This window comes from Spermophilus citellus, assembly GCF_964194105.1.
Source record: "Spermophilus citellus genome assembly, chromosome: 7".
In the NCBI taxonomy this organism is placed as follows: domain Eukaryota; kingdom Metazoa; phylum Chordata; class Mammalia; order Rodentia; family Sciuridae; genus Spermophilus; species Spermophilus citellus.
In genome coordinates this window covers 154,492,151-154,505,114 of record NC_138188.1, presented here as the reverse complement: position 1 = coordinate 154,505,114, position 12,964 = coordinate 154,492,151, and the positions used below count along the sequence as shown (strand labels likewise).

At 47.6% G+C, this 12,964-nt stretch overlaps 1 long non-coding RNA gene across 1 annotated transcript; it reads left to right on the top strand.

The window, feature by feature from the left end:
* The first annotated feature begins 6,253 nt into the window (after window positions 1–6,253).
* Window positions 6,254–12,319, top strand: LOC308653921. Its single transcript, XR_014023135.1, has 3 exons — window positions 6,254–8,067; window positions 9,036–9,129; window positions 11,047–12,319. It is a non-coding gene; the product is annotated as an uncharacterized lncRNA (long non-coding RNA).
* Window positions 12,320–12,964: the final 645 nt, after the last annotated feature.

Genomic DNA, 12,964 nt, shown 5'->3' with positions numbered 1-12,964 from the left:
TAGTCCCCTTAAGTGGCAGGCACATGTCTGTTGAGGTTCTTGTAGTCCTTCTCAGGATGGTGTGGGTATGAGTGCCTGGGGACACCATGGGCTCATGTTCCAATCCTGACACAAACACTTGCCAGCTCTGATGTCTGAGCAAGTTACTTTGCCTCATCTGTAAAATGGGAATGAAAATGTGCCCTGGGTAACTCTTATCCCAAACCAGGGATATCGCAAGGTTTGGGGATTTAGGATGGTTTTGTATTGGGGGATATTTGCATATGTATAATGAGATATCTTGGGGTTGGGACCCAAATCTAAGTACAAAAAAAACAAACAAACCATGAAGACAGCTGACCACACCTGCAGTCCCTACCGCTTCCCCTCAAATCTCCTCCAGGAGGCACTGGGTATTTATACCCACATGCTTGACTTTCAAGACCCTGAATGAATTTTGCAGCCCAGCCCTGTTCAGAGTGTGGATTTTCCAGATGGGCCTGAAATCCAATAACAGGTGTCCTTTTAGGAGAGACACAGAGGAGAGGGAGAGGCCCCCAAAGTCAGGCTGAGGCTGGGGAGATTTGCCACAAGCCACGGGATGTCTGGAGCCACCAGGAAGTGGCAGAGGTGAGGAAGGATCTACCTCTGTTGACATTCTGATTTCTAACTTCCACTACCCAGAACTGTTACAGAATGCCTGTGATCTTTTTTTTTTTTTTTAAAGATAGAGGGAGAGAGAGAGAGAGAATTTTTTAATATTTATTTTTTAGTTTTTGGCGGACACAACATCTTTCTTTGTATGTGGTGCTGAGGATCGAACCCGGGCCGCACGCATGCCAGGCGAGCGCGCTACCGCTTGAGCCACATCCCCAGCCCAGAATGCCTGTGATCTTAAGCCACCCTGTTTGTGGCAATTTGTTACAGCAGCCACAGGAAACAGAGTTCAAAGTCAAAGTCCTTCACAGGGGCCCTGGCCCTCACCTCTTACCACCCTGGCCTCCTTCCTTTCTTCAGCAGGTGAAACGTGTGGTCTCCCCAGGGCCTTTGCACTCCCTGTTCTCTTCTCTCTGATTTGTGCTCACATGCATGCTTGCTAGAAAGCCCTTCTCTTATAGACTAGCACACACCCCTCAAGTGCTGTGTGTGCACAACACGTTTTCTGTTTGTTCATTTAAAACCCAACATACATATGCAGATCTATGTGTGTATATTTATATAGGCTTGGGTGTAGCTCAGTGGTAGAGCACTTGTCACCGTGTTTGAGACTCTGGGTTCCATTCCCAGACTGGAAAAAAAAAAAAAAGAGTCCATATTGATAAAGGAAGGATATCTAAAGTACATAAAAAACTTTTAAAGCTGAACAATACAAAAGAAGTAACTCAATTTAACAATGACCTAAGGACACCTCAGCAATAAATATTTCCTGACTGAACAAGCGAAAGGGCTGTCATTAGCTGGACCACCTTCTTCTCCTTTCTCCAGGACCTGGGTGGAAGGACACAGGAGCCAGCAGGCAGCGGGGGGAGGAGAGCCCTGCTCCTGCAGGCGGTGCACCGCGGAGAGCGCCCGCCAGCGCCCCCTGGCGCTCCACCACAGCGGGACCACGAGGACTGGAGCTTGAGGGTGTTGGTGGGTGCTCCCCACTCACCCCCAGGAAAGCGCCCCGCGTGGCTTCCAGACCCTCCTGCGGCTGGGGTCGGGGAGAAGCTGAAGCTGAGATGACGGCGGGGCCTGTCATTGGAACAGCAGCCCCTGCCCTGGCTGGTGTGGATCGGTGGCTGGGGTGGGCGGTGAGCTGGAGGAGCCACGGTGGGACGAGCAGGAGCAGCTGACCCTCCGGAGCCCGGGCTGCCCAGGGAGCCCAGCGTCTCCTGACCAGCGCCTTCCCTTTTCTTTCCTCTCGGATCACGTTCCTGGGAGCACCGAATGTGTCACCCTGGCCTGTCATAACTGAGCCGTCCAAGCGCAGAGAAGGGCATTATCCAGGCTGAAAAGGTGTATTTCATACCCACACACTTGACTTTCAAGACCCTGAATGAATTTTGCTGAAATAAATGCTCACCTTTGGGTTTGGTCCAAATATGTGAAGTTTTGGACCCAAGAGTCTTTTCTGTGTCTTTCTTTTTCAAAGAATATTAAAAGTGACTGAAAAGAGGGATTTAGGAATGAATGACGACTTTTCAACATGCCTTATAAAATGAAAAGGAGCCATCACTGTGATATTTCTTAGAGGAACGGATTAGTGAAAATGAGGCCTTGAGTCCAGTCGCTATTTAATGCAGTGTGACATGACTGTCCTTGCGGGTCTCTGTGTCTAGACCTGCGCAGTCAGCAGGGAGGTGAGAATTGGGGTGAGGCCCATCTGGGATTTCCCAGGACTGCTACCCCAGATCAGCCCTGATTGTCTTGTGTTGAAGGAAATGCCTCCCTCCCTCCCTTGGTCACCCTATGGAGGTTTCCACAGCCATGAGAGGTGCTCAAAGTCCCACTGAATGAGCCCAGAGGACCAAATTTCCCAGACAAGTTGACGCCATATGGCACCTACATCACTCACCGTTCATAGTGCCAAGTGCAGGTATTTATGAGGGACTGAGAAATAACACCTGGTGTCACATCACATTCTTTAACTTATTTTTCTTTTTTCTTTTTAGTTATGCATGACAGTAGAATGTATTTACATAGAGTATAGCTTCCCATTCTTGTGGTTGTATATGATGTGGAGTTACACTGGTCATGTATTTATATACACACTTGGAAAGTTATGTCTGATTCATTCTGTCTTTCCTATTTCCTCCCCCTCCCTTCTCTTCATTCACTTTTATCTGATCCAATAAACTTCTATTCTTCCCTCCCAGCAACACCCCTTATTCTGTGTTAGCTTCTGCATAACAGAGAGAACATTCGGCCTTTGGTTTCTGGGGATTGGCTTATTTTACTTAGCATGATAATCTCCAGTTCCATCCATTTATCTGCAAATGCTGTAATTTTATTCTTCTTTATGGCTGAGTAATATTCTATTGCGTATGTATACCACATTTTCTTCATCCAAAGGACACCTAGCTTAGCTATTGTAAATTGAACTGCTATAAACATTGATGTGACGTCACTACAGTATGCTGATTTCAAGTCCTTTGGGTATAGAGTGAGAAATGGGATAACTGGATCAAATGGTGGTTCCATTCTTAAGTTTTCTGAGGAATCTCCATACTGCTTTCCAGAGGGGTTGCAACAATTTGCAGTCCTACCAGCAATGTATGAGTGTATTCTTTCCCCCCTCGCCCACATTTATTGTTACTTGTATTCTTTTTTTTTTTTTAGAATTTTTTTAATATTTATTTTTCAGTTCTCGGCGGACACAACATCTTTGTTTGTATGTGGTGCTGAGGATCAAACCCGGGCCGCACGCATGCCAGGCGAGCGCGCTACCGCTTGAGCCACATCCCCAGCCCTTGTATTCTTAATAATTGCCATTCTGACTGGAATCTCACTGTAGTTTTAATTCACATTTCTCTAATTGTTACAGATGTTGAACATTTTTTCATATATTTATTGACCAATTGTATTTCTTCTTTTCTGAAGTGCCTTTGCCCATTTATTGGTTGGGTTATTTGCCTTTGTTTTATTGTAGTGTTAAGTTTTTTGAGTTCTTTACATATCCTGGAGATTAATGCTGTATCTGAGGTGCAGGTGGCAAAGATTTTCCCCTATTTTGTAGGCTCTCTGTTTATGTTCTTGATTGTTTCCTTTGCTGTGAAGAAGCTTTTTAGTTTGAGACCATCCCATTGATTAATTCTTGATTTTACTTCTTGCATTTTAGGAGTCTTGTGGAGGAAGCTGGTTCCTAAGCCCACATGATGGAGAGCTGGACCTACTTTTTCTTCTAGTAGGTTCAGGGTCTCTCGTCTAATGCCTAATGTCCTTGATCCACTTTGAGTTGAGTTTCATGCAGGGTGAGAGAGAGGGTTTCAATTTCATTCTGCTATGTATGGATTTCCCAGTTTTCCCAGCACCATTTGTTGAAGAGGATATCTTTTCTCTGATGTATGTTTATGGTGCCATTGTCTAGTGTGATATAATCATATTTATGTGTGTTTGTCTCTGTGTCTTCCATTCTGTTCCATTGGTCTTCCTGTCTTTTTTGATGCCTATACCATGCTGGTTTTGTTACTATGGCTCTGTAGTATAGTTTAAGGTCTGGTATTGGGATGCCTCCTGCTTCATGTTTTTTGCTAAGGATTGCTTTGACTATTCTGGGTCTCTTATTTTTCCAAATAATTCTTTTTTTTTTTAAAGAGAGAGTGAGAGAGAGGGGGACAGAGAGAGAGAATTTTAACATTTATTTATTCTTAGTTCTCAGCGGACACAACATCTTCGTTTGTATGTGGTGCTGAGGATCGAACCTGGGCCACACGCACGCTAGGCAAGCGCGCTACCGCTTGAGCCACATCGCCAGCCCCTCCAAATAATTCTTAACTCACTGGAAACCACTTGTCATCTTCAGCACTGAGAAAGATGACAATGGAGACCAGGGCTGAGGTTTGTGGCCCTGACCAGCCCCAGCAGAACAGCAGGTGGCTGTGGGAGAACACAACCATGCATCCTATTGCAAACTGCTAGAAGGTAGGGGCTTTGCTTTCTTCTTGTGGAGACTTCTGGTGCCTAAGCTGGACCCTGACACAAAAGAGACCTGCATAAGTAGCTGCTGTGAGGGAAAGAACTGTCATGGTAAAAATGCAAAAGGCATTGTGCCTGTGTGTGTGTGTGTGTGTGTAGGTACGTGCCCCCCCACACCTCCCCCTCCCCCGCCACCACCGCCTTGTGTCATCTCTAGGGACTCATACACAGCAGGTCTCACCATAGCTTACAGATGGTGGCAGATGTGACTGGGCATAGTCAGGGCTATTTGCCTGACCCAGTCACCCTGGACCAGTGGACCACTGAACATGGAGGCTGCTCTGTGGACCACGCTTCCTCCAGTGGCTTTGCAGCCGACAGAAATGGAGATGCTCCAGTGCATTTAACCAGTGTCCTTTGGACCCAGATCACTGCACTACAAGCCCTCAAGGCCACGGTTATGTTTGCCCTTTGCCTCACAACCACAGTGCTTCCCCCAGTTGGCTGCATGCTGGCCCTGGCTTGGGAGAACTGATGTTTAAGGATTTGTGCAAACTGGTTGTTAAACACAGTCATCATTAAAAATTAAATTATAGAAGTTTACAATTAAACAGCTTATATTAGACACAACAGTAGTAAATTCTCCAAACTCATCACTTCCTAATTATTTCATTTTATCTTTGCTCGGAAATGTTGTACAAGGAGTGCCACAGGATGCCTCTTCCCAGCTCGGGGACAGTAAGGTCAGGTCTGTAGCTTGTACTGGCCAAGGAGGGAGTGTTTACACTGTGGATGTGCAAAACATCAGGACTTCTTCCTCCCAGACGGCAGGTGGCTACACCTTTCCCAGCACCCGCCGGCCTCAGCCCACCTGGGGCCTGGCACAGAGCAGGCTCAGCTCACATTCTGTAAATAAAGTTCCTTGAGTGATCCGAATGTGATGTCACCTGCTTCCTGCTTGGGTATTGGGCCTTGGGCTACTTGCAGCTCCTGGAAGCTGCTCTGGAATCCATTAGTTTTCTCTGTCACCACTGTCGCCACAGATGGTGGCATAACACAACAGGAGTTAGCTCTGGAGGCCAAAAGTCTCAAATCGAGGTGTGGCCAGGGCGATGCTCTCTCTGAGGCTTCCAGGAGAGGCTGCTCCCTGACCCCTCTCAGCTTCTGGGGGCCCTGGCCATTGTTAGCCCTGCTTGGCTTGTGGCTGCCCAGCTCTGACCCCTGCCTCGGCTGTCGGGTGGCTTCCCCATGAGTCTGTCTCACATCCATGTAGCTCCAACCAAAGCTTCAGGAACACTCGATACAGAGGCGGTGTTCAGTTGCTTCTTTCAGGCTTGCTGTGAGTGTAATTCCTTGTACCCTGTGGTGCACTTAGCGGCTGTCAAAGCTGACGCCAATTGTTTATTTAATCTGATCCTCGTTCCATCACATGAGATGGCTTCTCAGCACCCACACTTTTGTTGCAAACACCTGAAGCTGTTCATGGGCCTCCGGGGGAGCATCAGTGATCCCCTAGGAGCTCATGTATCCCGGGAGAAGCAGCTGGGGAAACGAAAGCAATTCTGAACAGCTGACACGTGACCAGTGCCTGCTCCTCCTCCCATCCCTCCACACCCCCGTTGGCTACACCCGCTGGAAGCCGGAGACAGAGGACATGGTGGCACATGGCCTGGAGGCCAGCACAGGTGGAGAAGGCTGGATACAGCTGAGGACTGACCTTCACAAACAGAAGGATTTCTGTCCAGAGTGAACAAAAGGCCAAGCTGCAGGAGTTGGACTGTGGATGCTGGCGTCCTGGAGACCAGGCAGGAGCGGGGTCAGGCTCGCAGCTGCAGGCCCAGGGTGTCTGGGAGCTTATTCCAAAGGTATGGATCCCTGGGCCCCACTCCTTGAGATTCCACTACAGTGACTTTTTTTTCTGCTTCTTTTCAGAGATGAGGTCTCGCTATGTTGCCCAGGATAGCCCTAAACTTCTTCTGGGATCAAGTGATCCTCCTGCCTCAGCCTCCTGAGAAGCTGGGACCACAGGTGCTTGCTACTGCACCTGGTTCCTCGATGATTCTTGGGAGAGAGGGTGTTGGAATCAGTGGTTTTAGATGTCTCTTGCACCAGTGTTGGGACAGTCCTAGGCAGGGACTGCAGATGGCTTGGCCGGATGCCTTAACCTGGGGAAGTCAAGGGCCAGGAAACCAAGGCCATCAAGATGGCTCGACTTTGTGCCTCCACAAAACCCAAACCCTCCCCTCAGCCTGCCCTGCAAACTGGTGCTTTGTCTTCGTCCCTCCTTCCCCTCTGCCCTCTTGGGATTGAGTGGGCAAGCAGATGTGGGAGTGACATGGTGAGAAGCTCAGTGACCATAAATGAAGAGTGTAGGGACAAGAGCCCAGGGGACAGGGACATCTGACCAGAGGACTGACTCTGAGCAGCTGTGAACAGTGAGTCCAGGGCCTCAGCTGGGCCTCACCCTGTCCCCAGGCCAGTGACCCACCCCCACTTCCCAGGGCTGGCCAGGCTGGCCCAGAGCACTCTCCACAGCCCTGAGCCTTCCTTGTCCTTGATCTCCCCAGAGACAGGTGATGATCTCCAAAATTAACCTGGTGTGAGAGGAGCAGAGTGCTGGGGTCAGGGGACCAGCTCCCCAGATGACATCCCACAGCTCAAAAGACACCCAGACTACTTGGCCACTCGACTCTGCAGGAGACCCAGTCTCCTGACTGTCACCCCAGGCCACTCCTCCAGTTGCAGGCAGGACACCATCTGTTGACCCACATTAGTCTCCCTGCCCCAATATGCTCTCATTGATCCTGGTCTCAAGTGATGGACTAATTTTGTCTATACTGAGGAAGTTCAAGGGCAGGACTGTCCTGGAGTGAAGATTTGCTATGACTCCACCACTGGCCCCCTTCACAAGGAAATCCAGGTTCCGGGCCCAAAAGTGCACAGTGCTAATGCTGATCTCAAAGATGGTGGTGGATTTCCTCCCACAGAGGAGTAGACATTCAGGGGCCACTCCCTTCAGAGCAGGCCTGGCTTTCCATGCCAAGTTGGGTGGGGGAGGGAGAGAGACCAGCTGGAGTGACCTTATTGGGTGATTTCCCTGAAGTTGACGCCCTCCATCAGACCCTGGAGTGTCCCCTGTCTCGCCTTCACTACCACAATAGTAACTGTCATCCTTCACTGCATTGTTTCATGTCTGTCTCCCAGACCAGAATATGAATTCCCTGTGGGTGGGGGCCACACTGTGTTCACCCTGTACCTCCAGGTCCTCACACAGAGCCTCGCACAGAGTGGCGCTCAGAGGAGATCTGCAGAATAGATGAATGAACTGACAGACGGGTGGATGCAAAGGAGGAGAGAGGAGGAAGATGGCATGCCTGTTTGGGGTCTGGGGAGAAGGAGCCAGCAGTGTGTCACAGAATCCTGCAGAGTTGGTCCTGATGGAATCCTTTGTGGCTTTCCATCAACATGGAAGTGAGCTCTGAGCCCAGGGTCTGGAGGCCCGTGGAGATCATGGAGGCGTACGGGGGGGGGGGGGGGGGGGGGGGGGGCAGAGGTAGGATCTGTCCAAATCGGCCAGGGGCACCCAATTCCTTCATTGCCAAGAATTACTATTAGTTGTTATTATTATTATTATTATTATTATTATTATTATTATTATTATTATTATTATTATTTTCTTTTGTCAAACAGTGTTAGAAATAATCTACTTGTTTTTACTTTTTTTTTTTTTTAATGAAAGTCATCTGTAAGTCCCTGGTGGCCCTTCTTACCAAGAGGAGATGGTGGAGTTGAAGTAATTCTATCCCAAAGCAAAGCAACTTGGTACTTTCATTAGAGGTTGTAGCCAGGTGGGGAGCTACCCTGCATGAGCTCCAACCAACTGCTCCAGGTCATCCACAGACCAGGGGTCCCAATAAGATGGCATCCCTCATGCCTATTCTGTTTCAACACCCCATCCCCACATGGGAAACCTAGGGTTTAGTATGGGAACCTAGGATGTAGGATGCATGCTTCTGGAATGTAGTGCTGTGGTAAGGAGGGAGACAGGGAGGGGAGGTGGAGGAGAGATCGAGCGTGTGTTCAAACTCATAAATACTCATAAATGTTGTATGGAATGGGCTGAGAAAAACTTAGAGGGACCTCTTGTTATCTATCTTTCTTTGCAAAAGAGATTGGAAACATTTCCGTTTTCTTTTATTCTTTCTTCCCGGTGGACATCATTAGCTGCCTAGATTGCATGGGACCCTGAGTTCCACTTAAGTTTTGATTTTGATGGGAAGGAAGTTGGTATAGAATAGTTAAATCTGTGAGTTCATCCAATGGGGTTTGTATCCATCCAAGATTCAGTCCCTTTGTTTTGGTTTGGGTACTGGGGATTGAACCCAGTTGTGCTTAACCACGGAGCTACATCCCCAGTCCTTTTTATTTGATTTTTATAGGATCTTGCTATGTGGCTGAGGCTGGCTTGAACTTGATCCTCCCGCCTCATCTTCCTGAGTCATTGGGATTATAGGCATGTGTCACTGTGTCCAGGTAAGATTCAGCCCCTTGATACCCAAATATTTGGCAGAGGAGTGAAATAATAGAAAATTTGGTCAGGGCTGTATTCCTCTCCAAGGGCACATGATGATTGAAGAATTAACTGTGATGCATGTCAGGCACAAATATTTATCAGGTGCAAATATTTGTCACAAAGCCCCAATGCAGATAGCACAGGGCTGTAGATGTGAGCACAGCCCAGATCCTGCCTTCAGGAGGCTTTGTGAGGTGTTCCCAGCACCCTCTTCCTAAGCAAGAGACCCTTTAACTGGTGAAAATTATTCAAACACAAAACACATCATTTAACTGTGGAACAAACCTAGATGCCCTTCAATAGATGAGTGGATAAAAAAATGTGGTATATATACACAATGAATATTACTCAGCAATAAAAGAGAATAAAATCATGGCATTTGCAGGTAAAAGGATGGAATTAGAGAAGATAATGCTAAGTGAAGTTAGCCAATCCAAAAAAAAACAAATGCTGAATGTTTTCTTTGATATAAGGAGGCTGATTCATAGTGGGGTAGGGAGGGGGAGCATGGGAGGAATAGATGAACTCTAGATAGGGCAGAGGTGTGGGAGGGGAAGGGAGGGGGCATGGGGTTAGAAATGATGGTGGAATGTGATGAACATCATTACCCAAAGTACATGTATGAAGACACGAATTGGTGTGAATACTTTGTATACAACCAGATATGAAAGATTGTGCTCTATGTGTCTAATATGAATTGTAATGCATTCCACTGTCATATACAAATAAAACAAATTAATTTTTTAAAACTCCACCATTTAAAAGTCACTGTAAATTGGGCTGGGGTTGTGGCTCAGCAGTTGAGTGAATGCCTTGCATGTGTGGGGCACTGGGTTCCATCCTCAGCACCACATTTTTTTAAAAAGGTATTGTGTCCATCTACAACTAAAAAAATTTTTTAATTAAAAAAAAGTCCCTGTAAATTGTCCTGGGCATATGGTAAATGGAAAAACACCTCCAAGCCCAAAACTCCAAGTCGCAGTGGGAACAGAGAGCATCTGTGGCACAGTACTCGCCAGTCGTGCTCCCATCTCCCTCCAACTCCATCCATGTGACAGGAGCTGGACTTGCGCAGCTGTGGACATTTCTCTCCCCCTCGGCCCTTGTCTGGCCTACAGCTTCACCCCAGGAAGGGCAGGCTGCCAGCATCCCTTACCCACCAGCTTTGTGTTGCAGAAGCCATGCCTGGGCAGGCAAAGAGGAGGGCCTGGGGCTCCCGTTCCACAAGCAGCTTGTCTCCTAGGCTGAGGGTTCTGTCACTGGGGCCTCCGATGTCCTCGGTCTACTCACAAGGCAGAGGGTGTGCACAGGAGGGCAAGAAGACCTGGTGGCTATCCCTCCTCCAGCACTCGCTCCCAGAGCAGGTGCCCTCCAGGAGAAGTGGGCCCCTGTCCCCCTTCTTCTCTGTTTGTGTGGTGGAGAGGCCCAGAGTGACAGGTGGCCCTTCAGGACAGAGTGACGCCCAGCTCTGCTGGAGGCGACTGTCTGTCTTTGGAACAGAGCCTGGAGAAGTTCAAGCTCCAGGGCACCGTTGAACAATGGGGATGGAATAATTAAGCAATCCTGGATAGTAGCTCCAAGATACCAGTAGCAACAAGTGGAGCTGTAGGCCAGCCAGAACTCTGGGGGAACCCGGGAGAGGCTGCAAAGAGGAGCCCTCCTGGAAGCGTGCTCATCCTCAGGGGTGCACAGCCTGTGCGCATGCGCTAGGTCGCACCCACTCGGGAGAGTCGCGAGCATGGCTTCGTGATCTATGTATTATTTTGCAGTTTGAAGTTTCCGTTTAATAATGCCTTCACGTTTTCATGTCAGTATAAAAAGATCTACGTCATTTAAAAATAACACAATGTATCTTTATTACTATTTTTATTTTTCAGATCAGTTGGAATTTTCCCAAGATGCCTTCAATAAGAAGTTATCCCCATGTATGAACTGAGCGACAGAAGAGAGACTCCAGCAGAAACCCGCTGGCTTGCGTGATTCCCCCTCCGCTGACCAACGCCCACCTGGCTTTCCCAGGGTCCAGAGGCTCTGTCATCAAGGTCAAGTTCTAAGGAAGGAAGTTAGGCAGCTCAGAGCTGGGAGGCAACTCACCGGGTTTGCAAATTCTTCATAGATTAGTAACACATTTTCTTTCTAGTTCATTGTTAGGAGAGAGAGTTTCCCTTTTTCTCTTTTGGTGAGGTAATGTCATTATTTCGCACATGCCTCTAATTGGAGCTCCCTCCCTTCCGCAGAAACGAGCAGAGCCGAGAGCTTTTTCCAGGTCAGATTGGTGCTTAGTCATCTGAACATGAGTCCTGTCCTCTTCCCTGATCTTTCCCAGGCTGCATTTCGTGTCTGGAACAATTGGAAATGACAAGCTCTATTTTCCTTTTCTTGAAAGCACTCAATCCATAGAGTCATGAGCTTGGAACAGAGCAAGTGCAGGGAATTCATGTGTGCCCCCGCTCGGAAGTGACCAGCTTTCCTCTCTTTGTTCTGCGCAGACCCTGTATTCGGAGCTCATGATAGCCCAGACTTAAAAGCAAGAAGGTTGCATTTTTAACTCAAGATAAATTCCTGATTGGATTTTCTGTCGGAGCAATCTGGAAGAAACACAACTAGGCTGCGAGCAGTCTTTAAGATTGGGAACCTTTTAAAAAAGGGCTGTGCTGGAAATAATTTGTCAGACCCTTGACATTGATTTGCATGGTGATATCAATTGCATTTTAAAGAGTCCTCTCTCTGGGCCTGGTGGTACACTCCAGTGACTCGGGAGGCTGACACAGGAGGATCACAAGTTCAGGGCCACCTTTAGCAATTTAGTGAGACCTTGTCTCAAAATAGAAAATAAAAAGCCTCTGGGGTGTAGCTCAGTGGTAGAGTGCCCTGGGTTCAATACCCAACAACAAAACAAACAAACAAAAACAAATTAAAGCACTCACAGGTCTTGGTGCCCAGAATAGATTTCTAAGAATGCCAATTTTAGATTCTCCACAGAATTAAGCTGTAATTTGCAAGATGCCAGATTAACTGGATAGTGATCAGCAACCTTTTTAAATTAAAACTGGTTTTTAAATGATACATAAAAATGTCAAGGTATACATATTAATGGGGTACCATAGGATGTTTCAGTATGTGTATTCATTGTGTAATGTTTAAATCAGGTTAAAAATATCTGTCTTCTCAAACAGCTATGATTTCTTTATAGTGAAAGCATTCATAACACTTTCTTCTTGCTTTTTGAGATATATAGTCCATAACTGTTATCACCCAGCTGTGCCATAGCTTAGTACCCAGTTCAACTTCTGATCAACCTCTCCCCATCCCTCCCCAAACCCTTCTCTCCCCAGCTCTGTCAACCCCCCCCCATCCCACCCTTAGCTCTTCTGAGATAAACATTTTATGTTCCACATATGAGTGAGATCAAGTGTCACTTGTATTTCTGGCTTATTTACTAAAATCAAAAGCCAATACTATTCCAAGAGCCAGAGGCCACAGTTTGAGGCCAGGCCCAAATTCCTGGCTGTGGGTCCCTTAACCTACTCCAAGGATTGTCTTTTATCTTGGGAGGATGGAGGGAGGCTGCCCAAGGGAAAACGCCATCCTTCAATCAGGGCATCAGATATGTGGAATTCAGATCTGCCTCCTGGCATCCTTCACCCCCTGTTTTCCAATGCACCCAACACTGGGCTGTTTTCCATCCCCAGCACACCATTCCCACCTCTAGCTCATTGCTGCCAATCCATTTCTCACCTCCACTTTAGGAAATGCTGTTTATTCTTTGAGGAGCCCCGAGGCCATTAGGTGGAC